General features: G+C 50.7%; 1 protein-coding gene and 2 long non-coding RNA genes across 7 annotated transcripts in view; 2 read left to right on the plus strand and 1 right to left on the minus strand.

Moving 5' to 3' along the window:
* Nucleotides 1–3,788: 3,788 nt before the first annotated feature.
* LOC141421496 (uncharacterized) overlaps nucleotides 3,789–22,350 on the minus strand; it is a 29,629-nt gene continuing 11,067 nt past the window's right edge. The window contains exons 2-3 of one of the 2 annotated variants that reach the window (XR_012446051.1): nucleotides 13,527–14,394; nucleotides 3,789–4,301 (exon numbers count right to left, since the gene is read on the minus strand). This is a non-coding gene — a long non-coding RNA (uncharacterized lncRNA). Of the gene's footprint in view, nucleotides 4,302–10,323; nucleotides 12,292–13,526; nucleotides 14,395–22,350 lie in introns of those variants that run through there. The other variant, XR_012446050.1, reaches the window with a different exon arrangement.
* Nucleotides 6,225–8,862, plus strand: LOC141421264 (uncharacterized). Of its 2 annotated transcripts, none has more exons than XR_012445871.1 (3): nucleotides 6,225–6,826; nucleotides 7,814–7,943; nucleotides 8,297–8,862. It is a non-coding gene; the product is annotated as an uncharacterized lncRNA (long non-coding RNA). The 2 variants fall into 2 exon arrangements; XR_012445872.1 differs by having other exon boundaries at nucleotides 6,228–6,826; nucleotides 7,846–7,943.
* Nucleotides 13,768–22,350, plus strand: part of Asb2 (ankyrin repeat and SOCS box containing 2) — a 36,800-nt gene continuing 28,217 nt past the window's right edge. For 2 of the 3 annotated variants that reach the window (XM_074067240.1, XM_074067242.1), the window contains exon 1: nucleotides 13,768–13,907. The gene's annotated coding sequence lies outside the window, so the exon portion shown is untranslated. The remainder of the gene's footprint in view (nucleotides 13,908–22,350) is intronic. The other variant, XM_074067241.1, reaches the window with a different exon arrangement.

The raw sequence follows: 22,350 nt of genomic DNA on the forward strand, positions 1-22,350 counted from the left end.
GTAGAACCTTTAAGCAATGTGGCCTAGTGGGAGGTGGTTAGGTCATCGGGGATGCCGTCCTGGGAAGGGCTTAAAATAGCTCTCACAGGATCCAGGTTAGTTTCTTTGAGAGTGAGTTGTATAAGAGCAAGTCTGATCCTTGAATCTCTCTCTGGTTTTCTGTCTCACCACATACACACACTCTCTCTTGCCATCATGATACCATCTTCCACAATGTGAGTCATCCCAGAGGCTCTTACCAGAGGCCAATTCATGGGGTTGTTCACTCTTGGTCTTTCAGCCTCCAAAACTGTAAGCTAAATAAATTTTTTCTTTACAAATCACCCAACCTCGGGTGTCTTGTTATAGCAATGAAAGACAGACTAATACAAATCTCTTCCAAAATGCAGAATGAGAACTCAAGTCTCTGTATCAGGGTCTGTTTGTGGAGAGCCTACACTAAGACACTGCCTGTTTTTTCACCATCATGGTCTCATTTGGGGACCACCAGGAGTGTTCTCCTTCTGGGGTCTCGTTGCTTGAACACTTCCTTGGGTGCTGTTAGTGGTGTCAGTTCCTGACACAAGGTCCAGTGTTGTCCACCAAATCCATTGCTCCTTCTTCCTGGAAACTGAGCCTGTCTGAAGTTAGAAGTGCCAGTGACAAGTTCAAGGCCAGGGGATGTGAGGGTCAGTGAAATCGACCAGGGCCAAGCCCAGGAGATGAAAACTGCCATGCCCACCACATTCTTCTTCAACTGAGCACACATGAATGCTGCAACCTTGGCAGACACACATTTGTGAGATGACAGAGCCACCCAAGACATGGGCTGGGCCCTGGCTCACTGGGAGGAGGCCATTTCCCGATGGAGAACACTGGCTTTCATTGATTGAATCCAAGAGAAAGGACAAACCTCCTGTCCTTGCGTCATTGCATGTTTTGAGATTCATTTGTTACAGCAGCAAATCAAGGTGAATTCAGAGAGCAGAAGATTGCCTCTGGGACTTATTATCTGAGTGCCATGAGCAGCCTGAGCAGGTCTCCTAATCTCACTTCAGAGTGCTCATATTACAGACGAGGAAACTGAGGCCCAGAGTCACATGGTTAAAAGGGAATTCCATGTGACTCCAAAGCCAGCTTACTGTTCACAGGGCTCCAGACCTTTCTAATTTTTTCTCCAAATGTCCTTATTCTGAATCCCAACCCTTCAGGGCTATGTCATACCACCACCAATGACCAGGTCTTATTTATGATCTTCCCACTGTCCCAACCCAAAAAAGAAGCAGCTCTGAATTCTGCCTCTGTGTGGCCAGGGTTGGGGCTTCCAAATCCACATAGTCAGTAGTCAGTGGCTGGAAATGCCCCTGAGCTAAGGGACACACTAGTCATCAGTCAGGGGCCCTGAAAGTAGGACTGTCAGATTTAGAAAGAAAAATGCAAGACACCTGATAGATGTGAATTTCAGATAAGCAGGGAGTAATCATTAGCGTAAGTATATGCCAGGCAATATTTGGGATATACTTATGCTAAAATACTATTTGTTGATTATCTGAAATTCAAATTTCACTAGGCATTCTATATTTTATCTGGTGAGCCTATCTGCAAGACACCGCCAGCCCACGTGAAAGAAGAGAAGTTACTGAAGGGACAGAGATTTGGGCAGGGTCAAGGGTACCAAAAATGTTACCACCCCAGGCCCAAAAGGGAGGGGAGGAAGTGGTGACCACCAGGGAGCTTGGTGAGAATGTGCCCAACATGCACGGCAGCCCATGGAGAAGCCTGTTAGAACTAGAGGAGCCAGACAGAAAGGATCCGCCCTGTCTCTTGTCCTGCCCACCTGTGCCTCCCCTTGGCTGGACCCAGACAGAAGGCAGAACACAAGGCAGCCTGCCAATGTCCTGAGGGCTGGGCAGAGCCTGTTGGGGGGGCGGGACACACCTGGCATAGCCAGCATAGCCTGGAAGAGGGAGCCAGGCATTCTTAATCCCCGGTGGGCTCTGTCCTCTTGGAGATACTTACAGAGGACTGTCCCTGCCAGGCCAGGTGTGGACAGGGGTAGGGGAAGAGTTCCACTCACAGGTTCCAGGGCCTCCAGCTGCCTCTGCTTTGCAAGAGGCACTAGGTCAAGTCAAGGCCTGGAAGATGTGGCCAGATATTAAGGGTGCCTGTGATGCTTTAAGGTCTTGCTCCAGTTAGCTGTAAGGTCGTCAGGTTTCTGGCTCCTCTGCATCAGGAGCCTCTCCTAGGATTCCTACCTACTCCCGGGTTCTTCTTCCCTTGTCTGAGTCCCTGCTCCAGCCACTATATCTCCACACAGACTGTCCTGATCCCATGGACTCCAAACATTTACCCAAGACTTTCCCAACAGACAAGTCTAGACTGTAGAAAGAAAGAAAAGAGGTTCTTAATTCTAACTGCTTAAAACTCTCCCCTTGCCTACCCTAAGACACAGCCTAAGCATCAGGCATGACAAGCCGAGTCCTCTGACCCAGCAGCCAACTTCCCCAGCCCAAGTCAGGTCCTTCCCTGCTCCCTGCACTCTGGCTAAGACCAACTCCTGTGAGTTCTCAGGGGCCACACGCTGCAGTGCCACAGGCAAGTGTTGGCTTGGCTTGTCTGGTGCCCTCGGCAGTCTGCCAAGACTCAGGGTAACCTGCATCTCCTCTGCAGGGGCCCTCCCCTTCCCCGTTCCCATCTGTCCTCCCTGTCTTCCTCAGTCCCCTATCCCTCCTCCCTACCCCTCCTCCCTGGTCTCGCCCCCTTCCTCTCTGCCCCAACCCCTGCTGTCTGTGGGGTAGCCCCTCCTGTGGGCAGGGGGTACATCCCAGCAGCTGACATTGCTTCTGGCTCTTAGGAGGGCTCATGGCATTTAATTTGTGCTTTGAGGATAAAAATAATACCAGTTCCATTTATTGGGCACTTGCTGGAGCTGCTTCTACCCTGGACTTACTCGGCAGGCCAATCAACAATAAGGGCAGGCAGCCGAGCAAGGGAGGGGCGAGGGGCAATCAGGCTGACCCAGAGGCCTCGGAGGACCAACGGCAGCCTGTTTTCGTGCTCATAAGACCAGCCTTTTCCTCAGGGAGCACAGCAGTCCTTGTGCCTGACAGACACCTGGGTCAGAAACCAGGCCACTGGGCACTTCAGCCTGGAAATTATCCCCAGACTTGTGGCACAACAGACACTTGATACTGTTGGGCCAGAAGTGACACTAAACATGGGGCAGGGCAAAGACTGGGAGGCCAGCTGGCCAGCCAGGAGCACCCAGAACTGGCCCTGTATCAACACCCATCAGCCTTGGTCCCAGGAGTATCCTGGCAGCGCCTTGAAGATAGCAGGACAGCCACCCACGGAGCACGTCCTAGCTGTATGGCGGCCAGGATCTGGGTGTCCCTGTCACACACTCTGCAGGGCCAGGCCAGGGACTATGACAGTGCAGTTTGCAGGGGACTGGTCGGCTACAGTGGGGAGTATAGGAGGAAGGGAAGGAAGGGAGAAAGACATTTTAAAAGTCCAGACCCTGCATGAGCCGAAGGACCTTGGAACAGTCCAGGAGGCAGAGCCTTTGAGCTTCCATCTCATTAGCTGTGACGTGCAGACCACCACCTCTGCCCAGAACAGCAAACAGCAAATACCCTCCTCACCCAGCGTCCGCTCACACCCCGGGCCTCTCAGGGAGTGGGAGTGCGTGGGAGAGGCCCACACTGCTGAATGTGCACTGTTCAAAGTAGCTATTGTGAAATTATGTGTGATAAGTTTGGATTCCAGGATGCACAAAATAATTATCTTCCAACAAATTTTTCCCATTTGTTTATTTCTGTTTTCAAAATACTTAAGTGCCCTTGATTTGAATTCCAACTGATTTACAACCAGAATTTTTGTTTTCAGAGAACAAAGCCACAAGGTCCCAGAAGCTAGCAGCTGCTCGGCTGGTTGGAGATGCTGGGTTTGTGGTATTTTACTGAACGGCTCTGCAGTACTGTCCACCATTCCTCCATTTTTCAGGGCTCCAGAGAGGGTAAAAGGTTGCACAGAGTCATGCAGAACTTTCCAGAAGGGCTAAGACCAGCTAGGTAGGCTAGGCCCAGGTCCTTTCCCCTGCACCAGATGCTTCTTCTTCTGCTTGTGTAGTTGTTGGCTTACACATCCCACATGTGCACACACATGCACATTCAAGAGCCCCACACATGTGCATCAAGAAAGAAGGGAGAACTACATTTTTAGAAAACAAGAGACTTAATCAGATGCTTAACACTTTCGTAAGATTCACTCATTCATCTGCTCTTCTGTCAACTGGTGGCCTCAGCCCCCCTTTTCTTCACCTGAAAAAGATAAAATGTGTATGTGAGATGTGTACACAGTGGGGTCCATTGCCACTTGTGTACATGCATCAGCTGCTACAAAAGATCTGGTCCTAACAGAGCTGAGACACATCTAGGCCCTCTCCTGTTTAAAGAAGAACCCCCAAGCTTCGTGGTGATCACTGTGGTGGGTCCTTCTGCCTCGCACTAACCATGGCTGCATTTCCCTTGCCGGTGACCTTCAGCCTGTTCTGCAAGCCTGTGGATAAGCCATCCCATTATGTAATGGTCACAAGGCACTGGAAACACAAACACTCAGCTCTCCGCATGGCAGGGACTCCCATCATCCTCCAGGAGCAGACAGGCCCATCCCTGCCCCCATCTCGGCTCAGTGCAGACCTCTTTCTACCACCCACTCCCCAGCTAAGCTCCTTGGACACCATGCCAGGGTATTTGGGTCCCTGATTCCATGGTTGGGGGTATTGGCAGCACCCCCAGCCTCTGCCCACCAGATGCACACCTGCCCATCCCCCAATTGTAGCAATCAAAAATGTCTCCAGAGATCGTCGACTGTCCACCAGGGGAGTGTTCCCTGTGAAGAACCACACCCCTTCTGTCTGTATTAGAAAGTTTAAGCTAATAACATCCTCTTACATTCGTCTTTATTTTAAGGGATACGCATAGACACATACATACATATATATTTTATACATATATAAAATTATGTATTATAATAAAATAAATTATACATATGTATATATGAATAATATATGTACACATGGTATGCATGTGCATATACATATGTGCATATATGTATATATGTACACTTTATTATATATACATAATGCATATGTAAATTTTAACACTGAAGCTTTCCTATGAACTATGGTTAGTCTCCTTTTTTCCCTATTTCATAGATGAGGGAATCAAGGTTTAGAGGTTAAGTGAATCATCCAAGATCACACAGCTAGCAAGTGGTGGCTGTGTCAGATAACTCCAGAGTCTGGGCTCTTAGACAATGGGTTCCACAGAGAGATCAGGAATAGTCACCTTACAAGTGATTTTGTACTGAAAGTGGCCCCCAACCTGCCCTCCTGTGGGTGGGAAACAGCAGGACACAATGACAACAACCCAAATAGCTTCAAGGCTCCATCCAGTCACTGGGGCTTATGCTCTGTTGCAAACTGCAACTTCCCCACCCCCAATCATTCCTGGGTCTCCATTATGGAAGTCCAACCTGTCTTTCAGGCCTGGCCCCAAGTGCAGTGAGGTCCCTGCCACTTGCCACCTTGGGTTTTAGAGTCCATGGCAGGATGTGACAATCATCCTCTAAGACAACACTGCAGGTGTGGGAGGGAGCAGGGCACAGAAGGCTGGGGCCATCTCTCCTATCAAGCCCTGGCCAGCTCCTCTTACACTCCAAACTCAGTTTCCCCTTTCATGGCGTGTGGAGTGTGAGGCTCCTTCCAGCCTTGACAGTCTTAGCTGCCCTGCTCTCTCTGTTCCCTGTGGGACAGAGGCTGTGTAGCTAGGGGCTCACAGTCATTCTGTCTGGGCAGGTCCCATGAGGGCCTTGGTTCCTCTCTGTGACATTGGAATAATAATGCCTCTCTTCCAGGACCAGCAGGGGGCTAGAAATGGGAGCCCCCTGCCCATTCCCTTCTCACTTGTAGGAAAAAGATCAAACAGCCTGCCTTCAGGATACTGAGACCCTTGCTCACACCAGAACCCTGGCCTCTTCCACCAAGCAAGCTCAGGGCCTTCCTTGGAGCACCAGGTCTATAGGGTCACATTGCTGGCCCCTTGGATTCCCTGAGGAGCAAGGCTGAGGGTGGAAGCTGAAGCCAAGAGCAGTTGCCCTATGGCTGGCTGTCCCTATGGAGGTGCCAAAGGGTGACAACTGAGTGTCTGGAGTCTGTTCCCTGCAAACCTGACACCAGGGTGATTAGGACAGGACAACATCTTCCTACCCCCCTCTCCAAATGAGTTCAGATGGAGGAGACAGGCCCAGATTGCTAGAAGCTGTGGGATGTAGAGGGTCCACGGAGCCTAGCCATGCCCCAGGGAAGGGACTAAGCCTGATGGGCTGGGGGGCCTCTCCCTCCAGCTGCAGGGCAGTAGAGGGCTCCCAGCTCAGCTCAGAATGTATTTCTGTTTATGGAAAACCTGTCGCCAGCAGCTAACTTGGGCCTGCAGGCTGCTTAGGGTTTAGTTTTGCTCTTGAGTTCCCAAGTGTGACTCAGGCATAGTGAGATCAAGTCTTGGAGGAAGCACAGTGGCCTGGCCAGCCAATAGAGCCAGTGGCCTCTGCATGGCCCCAGACCCACAGGCTGCCTATGCCTTTCCAACTCTGATCAGTAGTGATGTGTCTCTTCTACAGAGGCTGCAGGCAGGAGGAAGCAAGGGAATGAGGGCTGCTTGCTGGCCCTGGTGGCAGTTGGTGTTCTCAGCTCCCATTGATTCCTGGACAACTGTGGGAGCCATCATGCCCCTATTGTCTGAAGAGGAAACAGCTTGGAGACTCAGGGCTGCAGGGTGCCCATCAGGTGAGGACTGGGCTGGGGTGGCACACAGTAGCCTCTGCAGCAGGCAAGGTCCCCATGCAAACTCCTGAGACACGATTCACTTTGCTGCCAGTTGGGAGACACCTTCTCTCCCTGGAGTTCACCTTGGCCCCTGAGGTTCAGCTCGTTCCAGGGGGAGGGTCCCAGTGCTCCAAAGAGAGGAAAGACATTTTGGAGACAGGAGGAAGGGGCGTCTTGTTCCCTTGTCCTCTTGCTCCTTCTACCCTCCCAGGACTGGGCCTTTTTCTGCCCTTTCCCCACCATCTCCTAAATGCTGCCCAGGACAAGGCAGGAACTCTTGTCTGTCCTTCATCTGGTCATATGAAACCAAAATAAATGATACAGAGAGGGGCCAGGGCTGGTCATCAGGATCCCCAGCAGTGCTTAATTCAGAGGTGCTCTTCCATGGCTGGGCCCAGCAGTCCCAAGGCTGAGCATTAACCACAACCCAGCTTTCAGACTCTTGGCCAGCCCTTCCCCCTCTCAGGCTGCCTCCTTCCCTCCTCCTGGAAGAGGGGTCACTGTCAAAGGACATGTGCTGCTCTTCACTCCCCCTCTGGGCCATACTGGCCTGGGGCTCTCTGAATTGCCTCCCCAACATTCATATACACACACACAACACTTACATGTATGCACGCACACACGAACACACACCATTATTCATGGGAATTCACATTCTAATAAATATATCCGTATGGATGAAAGCGTTTTTTTCTTTTTCAATTTCTATTTTATTCATATGTGTATACAATGTTTGGGTCATTTCTCCCCCCTTCCCCCACTCCCTCGCTCTCCCCCGCTACCCCCTCGCTACCTGGCAGAAACTATTTTGCCCTTATTTCTAATTTTGTTGTAGAGAGAGTATAAGCAATAACAGGAAGGAACAAGGGTTTTTGCTGGTTGAGATAAGGATAGCTACACAGGGAGTTGACTCGCATAGATTTCCTGTGCATGTGTGTTACCTTCTAGGTTAATTCTTTTTGATCTAACCTTTTCTCCAGTTCCTGGTCCCCTTCTTCTGTTGGCCTCAGTTGCTTTAAAGTATCTTCTTTAGTTTCTCTGCGTTGAGGGATGGATGGAAGTCTTCAGGAGAGGCCTGGTGAGTGTAGGGGTGTGTGTGTGTGTGTGTGTATGTGTCTAGGACCCTCCCAACTTTGCCAGGGGCTGTGTGGCTTGAGTGTGAGGAAATACAATTATTGAATGAACCCCTACTGTGGGCTAGGCACCATTGTGGGTACCAAAACAGTATACAGAAAGATGAAGTGTCCTTCCTCTCAGGTAATAAACACATGGCAAGTAGACACCTAGAAGGTAAGCGGGTGGTGAACTGCTGCAGAGAAAGGAAAAGCCAGGGAGGTGCCAGGGGTGATGGGAAAGACCCTCCTGGCAGTGTGTGCAGGTCCTGGGGCCTCATCCTGTCGTGACCATGTCCTGCTTCCCGCCCCTCTGCAGGTTGACCAGTCATATGGTTTCTGTCTCTGCATCTGCCGCCTTCTGCTCTTTTTTGTCCCTGCGGAAGCCTTCCTGAAAGACTGTTGCAGGACCATCACTGGATCTTGTGCAAAGTTGGGGATCCTGGAGGGGTTCCAGAATTTGCTAGGGCCAGGGACATGTAAACTCATGCGCTGTAGCAAAACACCACTAATACCCTCAAAACGGACAATACAAACAAGGGTGGAAAATTCAAATGTTGGTGAGGTACGAAGCAAACTGGACTGTTACTGTGGGGAGTGGAGTGTGAGAAACCTATGAGAACTTGACATGAGCAGAGCTGGGATCGGCACAGCCCCCAGCTGCAGGAGTGAGCGAGAGCAAAATGCAACACAGCTGCTTTGCGTAGGAACAAGGATGTCTACACCACGACCAGTACGTGCGGAAAGTATCGATCGCAGGTCCCCCTGTTTCCGATACCTACAAGGTCACACCCCTCCACCCCACCCCCCCGAGAACTGGTGCTCTGCTGGCTTTGCTATCCCACTTCCTCGTTTGCCGCTGTATATAATAAACTCGCTGGAGGTGGTGGAGGCTGTTGTGCGTCTCCACCAGAGCGCCCAGCCCACCTGACCCCAGCTTTTTTGCACTTTTGTCTTTTGTCCTTTCTCAATCTCCCGTCACTCCCACTTAGGTTCCTTAGGACAAGCTTGTGCAGGTCACGAGAGTTACACATGGCATACAAGTCAGCACAACTTTGGAAAACTGTGTGACAGTGTACTAAACTGCCAATGAACATATCCCTAAGCTCGGACCCAGTGATTCCAGTCCTAAGTGTGCATCTAACAGAAATGGGTAGGAATGATCACTAAAGACATACATTAGAGTGTTCACAGCTACTCTCCCTCATTGCCCAGAAGTGGGAGCTGCTCAAATATCCACAAATAGTAAATAGAAATGGGTACATTAGATAGATGATAGATAGATAGACAGATAAAGAGCTAGAGATAGAGATGAGGAAACTATTACACAGCAATGAGAAGGAACCATTCAGCTCCATAGGGCTCTCTGAGAAGCCCTCACAGAGTACTGTTGAGTGAAAAAAGAAACAATGGTTCCATTCACACGCATTCAAAACAACCTATGCAGCTGGCAGTCAGGAGAATCCTTGGAGGAGGTGAGAGAGGGGAGTGTAAACTGAAAAGCACAAAGGGAACTATCAGAATGTTCTTTTTTGGATTCAGATGCTGGGTTTGTCTGCTTTGTGAAAGTGTATGAAAGGTGTACTTTTTTTATTTATGAAAGGCATACATTTCTGTGGGTATACGACACTTCAATAAAATAATTCAAAATCAATGCAGTTTACGCCTCAACTCAGATGAAGTGTATCTGCATCTGAGGGAGAGGAGGAGTAGGCCTGGGTACGGACTGGGATCCACCCTAAAGGCTTGACCTTATTTTGGAGGTGAGCAGCCAAGACCCAGAGAGAAAGGAGATGGGTTATGGTCAGAGAAGAAGCCACCCATGGCCCAGACCCTGAGCCCAGCACAGTTCTTACAGAACCACACTGCCTGCCTTCCACATTGAGTCAGGTGCCCAAACCCTGTCCTTACCCACGTCACAGGACAGCTTCCACTTTGGGACATTGGCATGTAATCACACCGATCATGGTTTCTACCGGCACAATTTTCAGTGTGAATTATTCTGCCCTGATTTGCTGGATGACCTCAGAGAATTCACAGCACCTCTCTGGGCCTTCTCTGGGAAATGAGGGCTCGGACACCACAATAGCCAAGAACTCCTCCAGGTTAGAGGGGTCATAACATTCCCTAAGACATATTCTCAGGCTAGGGAGCTTATGGTCTGATAAACCCAAGAACTGGGAAGTGACTTAGAATTACATTCTTCCATAAACAAGGGAAAATTAGATTGAATCCTCTTAAAAAAGACAAGTGTGCAAACTTGGGGAGAAGCCTCTGCTCTAGCACCCTGCTGCCCCTCAGGAGACCCTTTGAGAAGCACTCAGGACTGGCAGCTGGTTTCTCAGTGATGTTTAATGACAGTTCTGCCTGACTATCATGGCATAGCAAACAGCCCAGTCCTTGGAGCATAAAAAGACCGTTTTATTACATTGCATGACTTTGTGGGTCTGGAAAGCACAAAGAATCCCACTGGGTGGTTTCTCTCTGGTCCACGTGGCATCAACTGGAGTAACTGACTGGGGAGAACCCATTTCCAGGACAGGTCCTCCTCACTCACATGTCTGTGGCTCTCCCACCCCATCTGCCAGGGCCCTGGGTGTTCCTGAACATCCTCCCAGCATGGTGCCAGCCCTGGAGATCTCTACATGTCACTTCCTCTGCCTTTTATTGGTCACTAAGACCACCTGCTTCCCCCTCCCCCCAGTACTTAACTCATTCCAGTCCTAGGGAGCTTGCCACTGCCAGTAAAGTTTCACAAAACCTGAGGCCAAGACAGCATTGGCCTGTCCATTGACATCACAGAAGGAATGACCAAAATGGACCCCAGGCAGATACCCCGGGAATAGGGGTCCATCTTTGGGAGAGCTGGGCCCTACAACCAACCACACACTAAATCCAGTCAATCACTTGAATGGTCTTTTTCTACATTTCTATTGCTAAAAATTTTGAAAACACAGAGATAACTTTTATTCACCTGTTACATTTCCTTCCAGATGCTTTTCTGTGCACAACTAAGAAGAGAGGAGATTTGATTTTTTCCACCTGTTGTGATTGTTTCCCTGCATATTTCATTTTAATTTAGTAAGCACTTTGCTGTTTCTCCCCAGGTTTTGTTCCAATCTACTCATTTTAGGAAACCCCTGCATCATTTTGGGTACAGCTGTGATTCACTAGGGATTTGGAGAGGCCACAACTGGGAAAGGTGTGACCTGTGGTTAGATAAGCTGGTGAACCACATTCCTTCACACTGGAGTGGGCTTTAGGGTCCTGGATCTTGGGCGATGCTGGTCAGGGTTCAGAGACCCACCAGAACCTCTCAGGGGTCTGTGTGCTTTGAAAAGGCTTAGGTGAAAGAGGTGGGGCTAGGGGTAAGGGCCACTGGATTAGGCCTTGGCTGTGCTCCCATGGCAAACTGGTTATGCTCACTTACACACTACCACCTGATAGCAGGTCATCTAAGTCTCAGGTGAGGAGAAGGAAACAGGCCTACTTCCTCATGCTTGAAAGGCTGGCCAGTGCTGGTGATTCTGAGCAGGGTTAGGCCAAGAGAGAGAGAATGTGGTTCTGCTAGATTCCATGGCATGGGGTGGGGCGGAGGGAGCACTGTCCCCAGTCTGCAGGGCCTCACATATGTGTGACCCTATTCACGCATGTTCTTCTCCCAAAGGAGCCGTGATGTAGCAATCCGGCAGTTTAGAACTTTTCTGTACTGCCTGTGTGTTTACTCATTTTGCCATGATATTTACCGTCCCCTGACCCCCTTACAGGCTGTGGCTTAACACATTGGCCTTTGTGTCAGAGACACCTGGTTCAGATTGCTAAACCATCACATATGCATTGTGGGATTATGGACAATCTACCCACCCTTTCTGGGTCTCGGTTTCCTTCTCTATGAAATGGGGTGATGACAGCACTGCTTGGAAGGTTGCCATGTGTAGGGCAGAATGATATTTCCATGTGTCCATCAAAGGGCATCTGTCCAGCCCCCTGCCTTGTATCCATCCCAAGGCATTTCTTGTATCCTGGGACTCTCCATTCACAATTTGGGTTCTTGGGTTTCAAAAACTGAGGACAGCCATATGGCAACAGGATGTCAACACTGAATTTCTCTAATTCTTGACTACTGAGGTTTGTCTGGACTGAGTAGGCAATTGGGGGCAACCAAGGAAGGGTCTTAGGGATGCTCAGAGCCCCCTTCTTCAGCCAGATCTGCAGAGCGGGTGGGTGGTAGTTTGCAAGCACAGCTCCTGCAGAGGATCCCAGAAAAGCTGCAAGACCCCAGGGAGCTGCGTCACAGTCTGCTAGGCTCTCTTCCTGCCAAGAAAAGTATCCAGACAGTAAAGGGCATCAGACAGCTGGGTGCAGCGGCTCAGGCCTGTGATCCCAGCTACTCAGGAGGTGGAGGTAGGAGAATGGTGGTCTGAGTCCCTCCCAGGCAAAAGCAAGAGACCCTATCTAAAAAGAAATAACTGAAGCCTAAAGGGCTGGGGGGTGTGGCTTAAGTGGTGGATCCCTTGCCTACCAAGCACAAGGTCTTGAGTTAAATTCTCAGTAATTCCTCCCCTCCAAAAAAAGAGCATTCTACAGTCCCTCTCTACCATTCTCCACACCCTTACTGTGACTCATGGGGCTGGAAGGGGCAGAGCTTAGGATAACTTGAGGCCACCCAGTGGCAGTGGCCTGGGAAGACTGTCCCAGATAGGGGGATGCCCAACTTGGCCAGTGTCACAGTAGCTGGGAGACATCGGGGAACAATGATGTCCCTCCCACCCTCAGCACATGTCAGACCCCCCTCTAAAGCTTTGACCCACCCCCACCCCCACCCCAGGGCACCTTGTGTTCTCCAAGCTTTATTTCCTGGTAGAATAGTGGAAGTGAGTATCAAAGCATCCTGAGACCTCCCAAGCTTAAGCTCAGAAATCACACTATGGTAATCCTAAATCCAAACTTCGCAAGAAGTAATGGGCCTTTGGAAAAACCATGGAAATTATTCTCCATTTAGAGGAAAGGACCCAGTGACATTTTCCTGGGCCTGAGATCTGACATACACAAGGGCATGTGAACACGTGGCAGTGTTCCAGGCACCTCCTGGATGTGCTGCAAACACGTGCTGTCGTTTTCCGGAAACGAGGACACTCCTCCCTAGACCAGGAGGAGGGTCTGTTCTCCTGGGGTCTCTGCCCAGGACTTGCTCCATGCTTGTGTGCTTGGTGGCTGGTTGAATTGCACCCCACCCTTTGTACCCCATTCTGCCCTACAGCATCCAGGGCTGGACATCTAGTGTCTCCAAATGTCAGGCTGGGCCACCTTCTGTTGTCACTGCTGAGCCTTGATTTCCCTAAAGGCCTTTCACACTGAGTCCTTCACCTCTCCCATCCCATTCTCTTTCCTTCAGACCACCTCCCTCCTGCCTTCCCTTTCTGTCTTTTCTTCTCACTGTCCACTCTCTTTCTCTTCTTTCTTTTCCAATTCTGTGCCTCTCAGTTCTCCTCTGTTTCTCTGCATCTCTCTCCTCTCTCGCTCCCCCCCGGGTAGCTCCAGAAACATACCCATATATGGCCTCCATGTCAAGGATCACAAATGATGACATCACGTGAGGGCCAAAGCCTGAGATGCTCTCTGAAGCGAGTCTGTCTCTTGTGCACCCAGAGGAAGAGAAGGAGGGACCACGGCTTGCTCTGTGCAGTCTTCAAGCAGGAAATCTGAGATTCCCAGTATCTTATAGTTTGGCTTGTCATCGTTGTCATGCGGTGGGCCCGAAATAAACTCCCTGCTTCAAAGGAGAGCATTTCAGAACTGCCTGGCACAGCGACCAGAAGATCAGGGCCAGGGCAGAGGGAGAACGCAGGGAGCCCATTCTGAATTCAGACACTCTCAAGCAAATCCTTCCTCTCACCCCTGAACCGTGCCCACGTTGCAGAGCCTGACAGGTATGCACACTTTCAGCTTCCTTACGCAGACCTTGAAAAAGAATCGCCTGGCTGCCTGGGACTTGTGTTTCAGGACTCACTGGAAACCTCTCCCTCTCCTCCTGTCCTCTGGAGTTCTGCAGCCCGCAGGACACTTTCACTTTGGGTTTGGGGACAACTTGCATGTGCTTGTGCACTCTTCCGGAGGACTCTTGCTTAGAGTAATCCTGCCGGGCACTTCTAAAAATGGAAACGTGAAGGGAGCGATCCACAATGCTATTGGAGTGTCTCTAGGTCTTGGGTAGTATCTGTGGCAGACAGTTGACTTTCCGGAATGCTTTCAGGTCGGGCAAACGCAGACATTAGCATGCATGGGAGTCAATTTAATGCAGTGTTTACAGACGGCTGCAAGTGCACAGTGTCACGTGGTAAATCACAGCTAAGGTACCAGGGACTCTGTCTGCCACTTCTTGGGTCTTAGGAGAGGAAATAGACTGAGAAAGGTTACCTGTGGAATAGAAATGCAAAAATACCTCATGTGTAGGTGTGCATGTACATGAGGACACATTCAAGAAGGCAATGACCTTCAAAAAGACAAGTGGGCCAGGTGCCAGAGGCTCAAGCCTGTAGTCCAAGCTACTCAGGAGGTAACGATCAGGAAGATCATGGTTCAAAGACAGCCCCAGCAAATAGTTGGTGAGACCCTATCTCAAAATACCTAACACACACAAAAAAAGGGCTGGTGGAGTGGCTCAAGGTTTAGGCCATGAGTTCAAAAACACAATACCGCAAAAAAAAAAAAAAAGGGATGCTGTTAGGGTAGGGCAAGGGGCCTCCAGGTGAAGGATCAGCTGGGATAAAGGCAGAAACATCGGGTGGCCAGGGGTGATGACTGAAAAAGCAATGAGGCCTCAGGGGCAACAGTCCATGGAGTGAATGGTGGGGGTGAAGCTGGATGGGAGACTGGAGAAGGAGTGGCTCATTCCAGGCCAAGGGAGAAGATGGAACTTCTGAAAGTGTCTGAGCAGAGGACAGCCAGGTAGGATTTTACTTCAGGTGGCTCCTTGGGAAGCCAGGGGGCTAGATGGGAAAGAGGAAGGAAGGAGGTAGCCATGCTGAGGACAGGAAAGCGAGGAAGACCTGAAGCAGGGCAGAGGCAGAGCCCCTGCCCAAGGTAAGAGAACCCTCCTCAAAACAAAAAGCCCCTCTCATGAGGCAAGGGTTTGAGGGAATTCAAAGGGGCTCAGACAAGCAGGTGAGCACCCAGCCTCAGTCTGACCTCTGCCACGAGAGGCCTGGGGAAGTGACACAGTGAGACGGTCAGAAGCAGATGCTCCAGTTACTTGCAAAACAGTCCAGGCCTGTGCCCACAGCTCCTCTGGGGCCTGGCATTGACTTCCATCCATGCCATCTGGTTTGCATCATCCTTTCTTGCATAAGTAGGCCAAGTGTGAGTGCCAGCTTCATGGCAGTAATGGGGGGCACCCTCTTCGTCCTCCCTGGAGTGGAAGCCTGCTATGATCCACCTTAGTGGCCCTACACTGAGTAGCACAGTGGATTCCACGGAGCGCTCACTGAGCACTTACTGGATAATGTCCATTATCAACCCCTCTTAAGACTACTGAGTTAGTCTCATGTTGGTTGTTACTCCCATTTTCCAGATTTGGAAATTGAGTGTAGGTGAGGTTAAGGGTCTTGCCTGAGGCTGAGCAGCTACAAGGTACCAGAGTTAGGAATCAAACCTTAGCCTCCAGGCCTCAGGGCCCATGTTGGAAGCCACAGCCTCCTGTGGTCCCCCTGGGGCTGGGCAGTGGTAATCAGCACCCAACAGAAATAAATGTCCCTGGCAACACCAGGGCATTGTAAGGTGCCATATATTGTGCACAGGCCAGATCCAAGAGTTGTCCCAAAGGAGGCACAAAAATACCTCTGGGCCTGTTCTATGGCCTCCATGTCTGAGATGCAAAGGACACTGTCACCAGAGAGCTGTGTCTCTAGTTCTCTTCCTTGGTCCCCTTTTCCAGAATAATCAATGCTCAGGAACAGAATGGAAGTTGTTAAGAGCTTTGGGGCAGAGAGGAATGGCTTGGGGAGGTGGTGGATAAGAAAAAGCAAATAGATTCCAACCTGCTTGGCTTTTGTCTCTTGGTTTTTAAAGTAAGGGACATAGAGGAGAGAAGTGCAAAAGAAAGAAGGAGACAGGGAGAGCAAACAGGAGAAGAAAGGGTTTAATAAAGACAGGAGAGAAGAAAAGATAAACCCAGAAGGAGAAAGGGGAAAGAAAAAAGGAGGACCCTGGTGATTGGGGTGGATCTAAGTTAAAAGATTCCCAGCCAGCCCCACAGTGGAGGGGGGCTGGAAGAGCACCTCTGGATTTAGTGTTTCCAGAACCCCATGTATTCTGCAACCCAGGACCAGGTTGGGGGTACATGGCCAGATAGGGCTGCCTTTGTTTGGGGCTCTGGGAAGGGGTGGAGGCGGCTTCCACTAGAGGATCAGAGGTGTATAGGCCAGTCCCCCACCCATCACAATCACCCCAGGCCACTGGCATAGATGGCAGAGCCTGGCATTCCTAGAACCCTGGCAAAAACTCGGCCAGGGGCCTGGAATTCTGTGTCCAGAACTGTGTGTGGCTAAGCCACACTGATGGGCCTGGCTGCAGTCAGAGAGCAGGGCCTGGGACCTGGGCCAGTCTTTGCAGGGCCAGGAGGCAGGGAAGGGACCCCCTTGATCCAGGAGGTTGGGATGAGCCTAGAGACACAACAGCTTGGGGATCCAGAGGAATAAGAGGAAACTTGGCATTCATTGATGGCTTTTTAGGAGCTGCTTCTCTGGGGCTATGCAGAACTTATGCTTCTCTTTGGAACAGAATATTTACCACAAAGAAGCAAAAAGGGAGCTGGGCACTGTGGTTTACACCTATAATTCTGGCTACCCTGACATGTTGTATCAGTATCTCCATCACACCACGAGAAGCTATACTCCCCTGGGCACTTGGAAGGACAAAAGATCCCATGTGTGACAGTGCCCAGGACCCACAGCGCCAGCATGTGTGTTGCTATTTAGACTTTAGGGCAACAGGGCCCAGGAAAGGGGTCCTTTCATGTCTCTGGCTATAAGCCCCCAGCTGGGAGTATCCCCGTTTCCTAGGGCCCATCTGGACTCTGGAGGATGGTGGAGTAGGTAATGCACTGTGTTTTCACAGCAGGTGGGGGAATGAACAAGAACAGCCATGAGCCCCCCACCTCCTCCTGTGTTCCGAGCAGCCCAAGCAGCCATTTTTCAGGGTTGTCATAGGCTAAGGGGCCTATGACATTTGGGAGACCCTGAATCTTTTTGGAATTGGCTGGTAAATGCTCTGTACACATGGGTATGCTACTTACAGTTGTCCTTTGGTGTAGTGGTGGTGGAGGGAGTCCAGGAGACTCCACGAACACCAAAATCAGCAGGTGCTCAAGGTCCTTATACAAAATGGTGCAGTGTTTGTGTATCACCTATGCACATCCTCCTTTAGAGGATGAGCTCTAGGTGACTTAGGATACCTACTACAAAGTCACTGCTATGCAAATATTTATTATACTGTATTGTTTAGGAATAATGATAGGGAAAACATCTATTCATGCTCCAGAATGATTTGAACACTTTTTTCTGGAAATTTCAATCCATGGTTGATTGGATCCATGGATGTAGAACCCATAGACAGAGACAGTTCAAGCTATAAACATATGTGAAAGCATAAGTTAATCACATATGTATCTGACAGATGTATATACACAGCCCTTTAACAAATATGTACAGTCTCTATATATAGTCTTCAGTTTGACTCCAGCCTCTCCTCAAATCTTAAAACCTAGCAGGAGGCTGCTGTTGGTTACACAAGGTGAGAGCTTGCTGTGGTGCACATGCACCTCTAGTCTCTCTCTTGTCACTTTCTCCTGGGCATGCCTCAGTTTCTCCATCTGCAGGAGAAGAACAATGTCCTTGTCTCCAACACAGCACAAGTGAGTGTGTGAATTGCTGCACGGAAGGGCACTGTGGTTGGGGTTCTCCTGTGGTCAGGAGTGAGCTGAGAATGACAAATGGCTCTGCACAGTAGGGCTTACTAAGACCTACATCGATCGGCCCACACTCCATTCACCCTCAAGTGACCCAAGCTGAAACCCAAATGGCACTCACCCTGTGCCTTGCACTGTAAATGAATGAAGTGTTCACTTAACAGTCACTCTGTCATCTGCAGGTGGTCACCTCCTATAGAGAGTCAAGAAGGATTGAGAGGGGTCGGTGGACTGGGCTGTGGGACCTTCCGAAGTTCCAGAACACAAGAGCTGTGAGCAGGAAGGCAGAGAGGCAGGAAAGGCACTGGGCTGGAGAATGTGGACTGAGTGGGCCGAATCCACCCTGCCCCCAGGCTGGTTTGGGGCAGGGCGTGGAGCTCTCTCTCTTTCCCAGGGTCTGTCTCCATCTTTGACCCATGGCTGGCTCAGCAGTGTTCAAGGACAGCCTGGGAGCTGACAGTCAGCTGTCCCCAGAAGGCTGGCTTGGGACTGCTTTTACTTTCACCCTCCCTCATTCTAAATGAGGAGGACTAGAGACAATCTGCTCTCAGACAGCCTCCCTGCAAACTGCCAACCAGGAGTAAGTCCCCAGGGAGCACCCTCCGGGCAGGAATGGGTCAGGGCCGCCTCTGGGGTCAGAACAGAGTATCAGTGTCTTGGAGTCCTTGAGTTACACAGCAGATTTTTATATTCCACTGGGTGCTGTTCTCCATGTTTGCACAGCTACCTCACTTCAGCTGACACCACTGCCATAGGCCACATGCTATGATCATCTCCCTTAGGTGGATGGGCAGAGAGAGGGCTAGAGTGAGTGAGCTGCTCTCCCTCACACGGCCAGCAGGTGGCAGAGCCTAACCAAATGCAGGCCATGGGGCACGGAGGCTATACTCTGTCCTGCCCTGGTCTTTATGCACCTGGGCTTCCTATGAATTGAAGCCTTATGTGGCCCTATTCCTAATTCACCTGTCTATGCAGCACTTATTAAACACCTCCTGTGTCCTGGCCTTGGGTTAGGTCCTGGGGTTATGACACACATGTGACACGGTCCTGCTCCTTGGAAGTTTCTGGACTCTTCAGTGAGGCAGGCCCCTTGCTGTCTGTCAGTCAGGACAGCTGAGAATAGGCAGGCTGAGGAGTGGGGTCACTGGCTCCATCTACAAACCCAGCATGTGTGTCCCCCCACTCCTGACCCAGACCCCTGCCCAAAGGGGCTCAAGTGTGGAAGGATGGGTGCAGTGCACACTCTCGCCCTGCCCTTCCTGCCATGCCCTCTTCTTTCCTGCTTTGTGATAGGACATCAGGGAGTGACCTCTTTGCCCTGTAGTCCCCCAGTGTCGCCCCCCTCCCCCCCATCAACAGAAGCCTGGCCCATGCCAGTGCCTGGGGCACTAAAAGGACCATTGTTCAAATGCTAGTTTTCATCAGCAGCATGACCCTGCCAGGGACCATGCTCCCTCGCCCATTTCCCAGGTTTGAGACTGACTCCCACTTGAAGTGCACAGGCTGTGGACGACCTGGGTACTGTTTGGAGCCCTCTAGATGGGCTAATTCAAGTCACCCGGCACAACCACTTCCCCATTTTACAGAGAACGCCTGAGAGGGGATTCCCTGGAGCTGATATTTAGGGTATTGCAAAGAGGGCAACCAGGAGTCCTGGAGGCCCAGGGATGCCCACTTTCCTGTATCAAGCAGGGCTGCTAGGCCAGCCCTGGTCTAGCAGGTCAAGGCCCACTGGACCCTGTTGTCTCTGAGAAAGGGGTATTTTTATCCCCATCTGCCTCCCAGGGGGCCTTGGGGCCTCTGGCCTCCCTCCAGGACTTGGCTGGCGATATTACCCATGCCTGCTCAGGGCCCACTGTCTGAGCAACCGGTCCACTGTTCTGGAATTGCCAGAAAGATGTCAGATCTGAGGTTGGAAGTTCAGGCTTTGAATTCCAGTTTTCCAGCTGTCTGTCCTGAGGCAAACCCATCCCACACCTCTGAACCTCAATTTCTCTGTCTGTAAAATGGGACCAGTAAGGTAGAGGCAATGAGTTCCTTTTTACTTTATTCTATTCTTTTTTGCAGTGCTGGGGATGGAACCCAGGGCCCTGCACATGCTAGGCAAGCACTCCTCACTGAGCTGAGCCTCCTGGAGTTGTTTTGGAAGGAGCCGGGCTTGGGAGAATGAATTTGAGTCAGCGAGAAAGTGTCTTCCCTGGTGGGGCAGTTGTGAGGGCAGCGATGGGCGATGACTGAACTTGAAGTCTCTGGATAGTGTCCAACCAGGGCAGAGGCTCAGGAGGGCCCATGAGTCTGGAAGCAGCTGCAGGATTGTTGATTCCAGGTGACTGCTCCAGGAAGGCATGCAATCCAGGGCTACCCAGAGCCTCCACTGGCCACTACCAGGTTGCAGGACCAGCCACTGCCCGGAGGTGAGGGCTGCAGGGCTTCCTGTCATAACAGCCTTGCCCTCTTTGAAGTGACTCACATGGCCTTGGACACAGAGGGCTCCCTGGGTTGTGGAGGTGGCTCCTCTCCTCATTCCTATTTTACTGATAAGGAACTGGGACCCAAAAAGGGGAAATGACTTGTCCTAGGTCATACAGTGTGTGAGCTGCAGAAGGCAGATCTGGGACAACCCATACCTGGCAGGGACCTCATCCCAGGGGCTGGGTCCCACTAGCTGGTACAGAGAAAGCAAGGACAAACTAGCTGTGGTTCTCAACCCTGAATGCAGATGGAAATGCTCAGAGACAGGTGGGGCATGTAGTGTTCCCACCCCAGTTCCAGGGAGAACTTTAACATTGACTTCAGCCCCAAAGATCTCCAGTCCTCCTCCTCCTCCTCCTCCTCCTCCCCATCTTCAGCCTTGAATTTTCAGTCTTTACCTAACAAGTAGGCTAGGGTAGGCAGACTCAGCATTTGTTCAGCATCTCAATAATATAATGAAGAACCCAGAAGACCTATCATTACTTCTGTCAAACTCATTGGAGCATTCACTGTCAAACTCATTATATCAACCTATCATTTACTGTCAAACTCATGTTCAAAAGATGGTGGCCACTGCTCCAAGCATCAAGTCTTCTAAGCACAAAGCAGGAGCTTGGGTAAGAAGTCATCTTCTTCAATACTCTCTCTTTTAGCAGGAAGAAAGTTCTTCTTTGGAACATCCCAGCAGTATTTCTGTAGTATCTCTTTAGACAAAAGTAGGCTACATGCCTGCCCCTAGACTAGATTGTCCCAACTATCTTGGAATAGTCATGATTCATCCACAGGACAGGGCACACTATTGCCCAGACAAAGCCATGTTCTGCTGTCAGAGAAGATGGTCATCACAGGATCTACCCACTCTGTGGTAATGGAGTTGTGTGCTCAGCCCTACAGTGAACTTTAACCTCCTCACATAAGGCACTGGCTTTGGAAAGGGGGTCTAGGGTCAAGTTCACACCTAAACCACTGACCACAGCCCAGAAGGAATCTGGGTAGAGGTCCCAGAAGAGGGGCACTTGCTCAGGGCCTTGTGGAGTGAGGAGGAGTTTAAAGAGTGCAGAAAAGAAGGAAGTGTGTCAGGCACAGCCTAAGCAAGGGCACTGGGGCAGGACCCTCACGTTTGTTGGAAGAAAATGTGTCATTCATCTTGGCTGGAAGGTCAGATGTGTGGAGGAGGATCATGAAGAGGTGTGAGAATCAGATTTCAAAAGGTAGAAAGCCAGGGCAAGAGCTCTGCTCTGTCAGGCAGAGGAGGAACTTGCTGAGGTCTGGGAATGGGGCATCAGTCAGAGCAAAGAGTGCAGGATGGGGGACCTGGGAAATCACCATGGAGGCCATGTCCAAGGCCATGCAGGAGGAAACGAAGGCCTGAGCTGGGCAGGGTAGAGTCAGGTGCTGGGAGATGATACCAGGAAGGCCCTCAGCACAGGACAAACTCAGCGTCCCCACTGCCTTTCCACTGTCCCCAGGGTCCACAGCCCCCACCAGCTGTGTTTGGAAGAGTGCGGAGTTGTTCAGTAATCGCTCTCATGAACTGGGGCTTGAAAGCAATAGGGCTGCTGCAGAGATTGAACCAAGGAGTTACTCTAAGGGGCTCGTCAGTGGCCCCCACCTCCCACATGTGTCTGTCTGTCTGTCCCCGTGCAATCCTACTTCTTTCCTGAGGGATCTCCCACCTCTCCCTGTGCTTTCAAGGCCCTCATTCTGCAAAGTGGCAGTTACCAGTCACCTGGACAGCTCTCTGAATGAGTCTAACACCTGGGCTAACTCCCTGGGACTCTGAGGAGGGGTCCGAGAACTTTCTGAAATGGATTTTCTATACTTTTTAAGTATAAAGTTACTGCAGCAGAATGTACTCACATGGAAGTGCACACACCCCAGGTGAACGGTGCCAGCGACTCTGACAGATAACCACACCATGTGACCCTGGGTTGAAG

Source organism: Castor canadensis, chromosome 3, assembly GCF_047511655.1.
Source record: "Castor canadensis chromosome 3, mCasCan1.hap1v2, whole genome shotgun sequence".
Taxonomy (NCBI): domain Eukaryota; kingdom Metazoa; phylum Chordata; class Mammalia; order Rodentia; family Castoridae; genus Castor; species Castor canadensis.